General features: G+C 38.4%; 1 protein-coding gene across 2 annotated transcripts in view; it reads right to left on the reverse strand.

The window, feature by feature from the left end:
• The window catches only part of ppargc1a (peroxisome proliferator-activated receptor gamma, coactivator 1 alpha), a 369,523-nt gene that overhangs the window by 347,113 nt on the left and 15,301 nt on the right, over window positions 1-7,109 (reverse strand). The gene's annotated exons all lie outside the window — the stretch shown is intronic.

Below are 7,109 nucleotides of genomic sequence, written 5' to 3' on the forward strand. Positions count from 1 at the left end.
CCTCTGCCGCTGCTTAAATGAAAATGCAGTGTGCTCATATTCTCTGTCACTTTAATGAGAGTGATAAACGCTTTGTGGCATAAAGGGCACAAGTCGGATGAATGACAGACGAAGGACAGCTGCAGCATCATCCCTCCATTAAACCACACAAATGGCCAACTGTGGCCCGAGCAGTTAATTAGCCAGAGTGGGCCTAATCACAGTTTTGGAGACGGGGTTCTCCCCAGGTACTGCGCTCAACAGGAAGGAGGAGAAACAAGCTGGCTATTAGCTTGGTCCTGCCATAGCTTGTGCGGGAGAAAGAAAAAAGGCAATTTGTGGAATAGTTCAAGTTTAGAGTAAATTAGATTTTTAAAGAGGGTCTATGGAGGGGTGGAATTCTTCATGTGCTTGTCAAAATTTAAATGGGATAAAAAAATTGGTTCACAAGGCTGCGTTGTACCGTTTTTTTCTTTATTTTAATTACCAATGAGTGTATGAAATTGCTCTTAAGATTTTAATGCAGATCTGGAACTGTTAGCTGTAGTAACTCTCCACTCAAAAGCCATTCTATTGCTTCTTCTAGTATGTCTCTCACGGTAGGCATGTGGCCACTTAGCACAGGTTTTAGCCCATACTATCATGTCCATCACCTACAGTTGGAAGAGGTTTCGTGCAAAATGTCAAATTGGTGTAAATCTTATAAATAAAAGCTTTTTCTTTCACTGGTTTATTCAGATATATTAAAGACTTGGTGTCGTATAATTCGAGCCAGGCAAAAACTGCAATATTTAATTTCTTCTCTGTGATCAAATTTCCAAGCGGTTGGCACCTCAATTAATCCAGGCGTCACTACCAATCCGGGAGACTTATTGGTCAAAGTTAAAGCTGGTTTAACTTGTAACACACACTCAGTGGCTGAGCATTTTGTGCGTATAACCCAATAACATAGCATAGCTACCTGTGAATGCAAAAGTTTTAAACACGGAAGCTCGATATGTACATTGATTGAAGCCAAAAACGGTCTGCCCTAGTTTTGTTTTTTTTTTCTCTCGTCATAAAAAGATCCATTATTTGGTTATAGCAAAAAAAAAACAAAATTTGTTTTCTTGTGATAGCGAGATAATGAAGAATATATTGTAGCGTTATGGCTGGGCTAATAAAATCTATTAATCGATTTGAATCAATTTAAGCTTAACAGATCAATGACTAATTCATAAAAAATATACATCGATTTAGTACATAAAGCTAAAGTCAGCTAGCTTGATGCTAATATTTAATGGAATTTCCCATAGAACGGCTAATGCTAAAGCTCGGTCAAACTAAACATACATTGCTAACAAAATGAACATCTTTATTCCACAAATATTCCAAACTCTTCAAGGAAATATTTTTTAAAGACACTAATAGTTTTTCTTAAACATCGTTTTTTCCTCATACTGTTTTCGTCTTTTGGAATGAGGTGTAATGTTATAGCGTGATCGCCACCTAGTGGCCAACTGAAACGCCCCCCAGGAGAGCCAGAAACTGTTATAATATATATACCAATAGATAAAAGCATACACTTTTCATTGGAATTAACCCCTTGAACGTTCATTGAAAAGGACGGTGTGAACATAGCTTTACACTTCCAACACAGACACAAAGCAGAACTGCTTGTTAGGAAGCAAAACCAAATTTAGCCTGGATGCATAATTATTTTTCCCCAAAAAGTACATTTGAAAAGAATTTGACTCTGCCTTTTCAACACAAAACAAACGATGAGTGTGAAAAATCTCAGATTTAGTAAGTCTTTTAGTTGCTAAGCAGAAATTGTACAACATTTCAACAGAATCTTGTAATAAAAATGAAAGGATCTGCCACAATGATTTGAAATAGTGGGTTCAGAGTAAGTCAACACTTTTAATGGGACAGTCAAGTATTACACACTTGGATCGTTATTCATTGATTATTGTTCCCTAAGCTACAGCTATTCCAAACTAGCCCCACAACATCTCTTAGCCATAGGGTTCATTTGACCGTCTCTGTTCTATCTTTAAAAAAAAAAAATAAAAAAAACAAGCTAAAAGACTTAAATTTCACACAACAATAACACTAAGTAAATTTTCACTATTTATATGTCTCATTTTAGCTCAATATATTTGTGCTGAAGATCAACTCTGATGAAAGCGGTACTTTTGTAGTCTTTAACATGTTCTTAAGGCATTTTTATTGACAATGGAGGACATATATATAAAAAAAGCTCAATGTCATATTTCTGAATATTCCTTTATTCAAACCATTGTGAATCAAAACTGTACGGTTAGATGGCTCTAATATTGTTCGCCATTTTTGTTCCAGCAGTTGAGGTTGAGAGTGTGAGGGGCTTTAGGGGTGACAAGAATGGGAGATGTTCAATGCCAACTCAAAGATGAACTTTTAATTAATTCCTGCCGCTCTGCAGAAACTATGTCCTTGAAAACTACCCAGGTTTTTAGATTTTGGCTAAAAACGGCATCATCAGGATTAAAAGACCACTGGAAACACTTTGAAAATAGATCAAAAGATGATTGGAGTGTAACTTTAAGAATGCCATCTACAAATTGCAATAATAAAAGTAGTCAGTGGAAAGCAGGGCTGTGTCAGGATGAGCATCTGGCATAAAAATCTCTGATAAACCATGTGTATGAATCTGTGAAAGCTGATTTGCTGTGGTGACCCCTGACAGAAAATGCCAAAAGGTAAACAACTACTGCAAAATAGATACATTTTTTAAATCATATTTTAGTATGTCTCGCTAAAAATGGTCAAAAACTCTTGCTATATTAATTCTGGGTTGTATCATCCATAAAATTCAATATTTTCTAGTATATCTTTGTAATAGTGGCGCATAAGAAATGGGCTAAAATGTAAAAAAACAGGAGACAGGAAATCCATTTCGTCAAGCATTATGGACTTATGGAGGCAGCTGGGAGCAGTGGTAGAACGGTCGACCTTTTGATCGGAAGATCCCAGGTTTGGTTCCCATCCTGCCATGTGTAAAAGTGTCTTTGGGCAAGACACTGAACCTCACATTGGGGTTATAGGATGGCACCAGCGTTAGGGACTGTGACTTCTGAGAAAATATACTAAATATACACCATTTATCATTAATTTAGGGCTGATAAAACAGCAAATACATTTAAATAGAATGTACTTTGTCAAGTCAAATTACAATCCCAAGTTTTTTGTTAGAGCTTGAATGTTTCACTGCATTTTGATGAGCAACATAGCAAATCAGAGGAGGATTACATCCCTTCAACCACTAAAATGACATTTTCAATGTCGCTGAACTCCTCATAAATTTCTGACATAACCTGTGATCAAGGGCGTCAAAAGACAGAGAAGCTAAAAGGCATCATGACACAAAACATTTGGGAATTCAGCATCAGAGGGAATTGATGTGTGACCTAAAGACAAAAATATGATGGGAATCAGCAAACATCAAGCAGGCGGAAACCGCCGCGCGGCTCCTGTTAGCTTAAGACAACAGCGGAGGAGCTGACATTGATGTAAACGCTCCCACAGATAAGACACAAACGCACCAGAGTAAACATGAGGCGCTTTCGTATGCACGCCGAGTCTCTTAAAATAAAATCCAGACAGTTTCCATTAAGTAATCTACGGAACAATCAGCCAGCTAGTGCATTTCACAGAGCAGAAACTATCAGAGAGGCAGAAAAGGCTAAGTAAGAGTATAAAATGCAAAAATAAATGAAAGTCAGGTTGTCCTGACTGATGATGTGATGCAGGAAAGATTTTTTTTTCTAACAATTAAAGAGTGGGGGGTTATTGATTTCCGATGGTGCTCTCAAGTGACTTGCTGGCTGTCACAATGAGGCCCGGGGTAAGGTGACCATGTCTCTGCTCGTGATAAACTTTGCATGTCATCAGGTATAGAGGACACAGTATCCCGTGCTGCATCACACACTGTTGCGTCCACATTTATCTGTGTAAGATTATAGGTCGCTTAATTTAGTAATGAAATCACTGAGGAGTTGGTGAGTGCAGAATAAATAAAGCCGCAAACGGACGGAGCTCTTTTAAGCTCATAAATCCACAAATTCCACTCTCTGTGCATTAAAAATGTTGTCCAGAAGGGCGGCGTGCTATTATCATGCAAGTCAGAGTGCAGTTTAACAGGCATCATGGGAAGAAGCGGCAGCAACCTAGAAGAGAGGTCAACTCTAGTCATACTGCAGTGATAAAAACAACCATAAATCAGAGCACGGGCTGTCACCTGAGTAGATCCATCATGGAGCCCAACCATGGAGCCACACACATAAATGCTCCAACCACCACCAGGAAGGAAAAAAATGAAATAAGAAAAAGGTCCATGCAGATTGATTGGCTCTTTTAAATGAGTGGCAGTGGAGTTATGTTGATCGATTCCATGGATAATTGACTGAGTCTGCCGTTAGAGGTGGAGAAACAACCGCATGTCAACAGTGTGAAGTGACACAGCCTGTGGGCATCTTAAGACATGGATACGTTATGGAAGCAGAGGCAGGAGTGGGAGTCAGATGACTTCGTTTTTTACCTCACTTTGGAAATTTGATTTTTAAAATGTTGGTTTTTTGGTGTTTTTAGAATGTTCTTGTGGAATTTTTCAGATAATTGAGGACAAATAATTTATGAAAATTAGGGATGTCCCGATCAGGTTTTTTTGGGGCCGATCCGATTCCGAGTCATTTGATTTTGTGTATCTGCCGATACCGAGTCCCGATCCGATACTTTTATAAAACATTTAAAACATGAATAAATTAAACAAACAGATTAGTGTTGTCCCTTATTTATATTTCAATAACCTTCTTTTATCATTAAAACTTAAATAAAACACTTCTGTGAAGGATCTTTAAAAAACAAGTAAAATTAAAACCAATATAATCTAGGAAAAAAAATACAATTTTCTTGTTATATAAGTGATAATTAGTCATGTGAGAAAGTTTAGTGACTTTAGCTTTAATATCTTTAGAGCTATTGAACATTTTTGATCAAATGTGATTCCTGTCCTCATTTAGAATTCTTAAAAACAAATTATAAGACTTTATTCTAGCATAAAATTTGATGAGTGTTCATGAATAGCTGATATCATTATTAGTTTTAATTTATTAGTTTTATTTATGTAGTTATTTTTAAGGTTATGTGCTTATTTTTTAAGTTCTTAAGACATCACATTTTCTGTTTTATTACCACAGTAGTTAATTTTCTTAACTGTTATTTCTCTGTCAGATAAATAAAACAGGCATATCAAAGGATAGCTCGGGTCCTAAGGAGTTAAATCACGGCGCTAGCATGTAGCAGTTAGCAGCTGCTGTGTAGCCATCTGTCTGCAGCATGAAGAGCGTCACATTAAAAAGAAAAATAATACTGTCTTTTTCTGTTGGAATACCTTTATAGGTTGTTGTTTGAGTTGTGACAAACCAAGACACTTGCTGCCAATTTACAGCGTTTTTAAGATTGCAATAAGAGTTGCGGTCCCGGAAGTTAGCTTTCTAGCTAAGTTAGCTTGAAAGTTTCTAGTTTCTAGTTAGCTTTCTAGCTAGCTTTGTTTACAAGTTAGCATTCTGCTTCAGCTGCTGCCGTTTTCTGCTGCGTTTTCTGGTAATGACATGTTTTCATGACATGCAGACTTCTAGTGGAGTATTTATCCGGAGTGATAAGATGAAATATAAAGCTCTGATCATAATGAAAATAAATGAAATATCCGATCCTGATCGGACTAAGGAGCCCGATTCCGATCGAGTCCCAAACCACGTGATCGGCCCCGATTTCCGATCACGTGATCGGATCGGGACATCCCTAATGAAAATTAAACTAAAACTATATTTCTTTTTTTACCTTATTGTGAATTTAAAGGGGGGAAAAAATTTGTTTTAAAAAGCTCGCATTTGTTACGTGTGCTAAAAAACTTCATTCTTATGCACTAACTTGTCAGCCCAGTTTCAGTAAAATGCGTACATATGCCACGATTTGGGAAATACCGTGTATAATATACGGCAAAACCGGTTTTTGCGTGCATATAATACGGGCGGTCCTTAACGTGTTAAAATGTGTTTTCCACGTTTGACACGCCCCCTGGTGGAGCCGAGAGCATCACAGACAGCCCCACAAACAAACAATTTGCTTTTCTAACCATAACCGTAATCCTAACCTTAACCAGGAACGACGTCATTTAGAAAAGAGCCGGAGGATTTCTGACCACGTGATCAAAACGAAACCTAAAAACTCGTGTATATTTTACGCCGGCGCAACCTATTCTCTATCATTGCGTATCATATGCACGCAAAAAGCGTGTTTGGCGTATATTATACACGGTATTTCAGAGTGCAAAGTTGTGGGATATGTACGCATTTTACTGAGAGTGTGTTGAACTTGTAGATGACTAGATCCATGGATGTTTTCATTTCCCTCACCTGAGCGGGCATCTGGATCAAAACTGTGAGGGGCTGTAAGCGGATGGGAGCACAAATAAACAGTGAACTCTCAGTAAGGGGTGACAAGAGGGGCACACAACCATACATGTGCTCAAATTCACACCTAAGGAAACTTTAGAATCATCAATCCATCAAACACTTAAGCATGTTTTTGGTGGGAGAAAACCCACACATGCACGAAGAGAACATGCAATCACCACACAGAAAGGTCGGGATTTACCATCTCACTGTGAGGTACGACTAGTTACCACTACACTACTATGCCTTTTACCCTTCCCAAGATAACCAAGACATCTTTTCCTAAACCTGACAGCACAAATGAAGGAGAAAGACCAAGGTGGAAAGCTAAGGTGGAAAAATGAAATTCAGGTTTATTAACTTCTTTCCTACTTCTATGGTAACATTCCCACACATCTGGCTCCTCTAAAGTTTAGACCAGGGGTGTCCAAACCAGGCCTCAAGGAGCGGCGTCCTACATGTTTTCCAACCAACCTGCGTTGAAGCTCTTTATTGGCTAAACACAACCGATCCAGGTAGTCAGCAGCAGATAAGGCAGGGTTTCTGGAAAACCAGCAAGAGGACGGCCTCTAGACCAGGGGTCTCAAGCTCAAATCAGCCGGGGGCCGCTGGAGACAGAATCTAGTTGAGGCCGGGCCGCATCAGGATTTTCACAAG

Source organism: Oryzias melastigma, linkage group LG18 (assembly GCF_002922805.2).
Source record: "Oryzias melastigma strain HK-1 linkage group LG18, ASM292280v2, whole genome shotgun sequence".
NCBI classification, from domain to species: domain Eukaryota; kingdom Metazoa; phylum Chordata; class Actinopteri; order Beloniformes; family Adrianichthyidae; genus Oryzias; species Oryzias melastigma.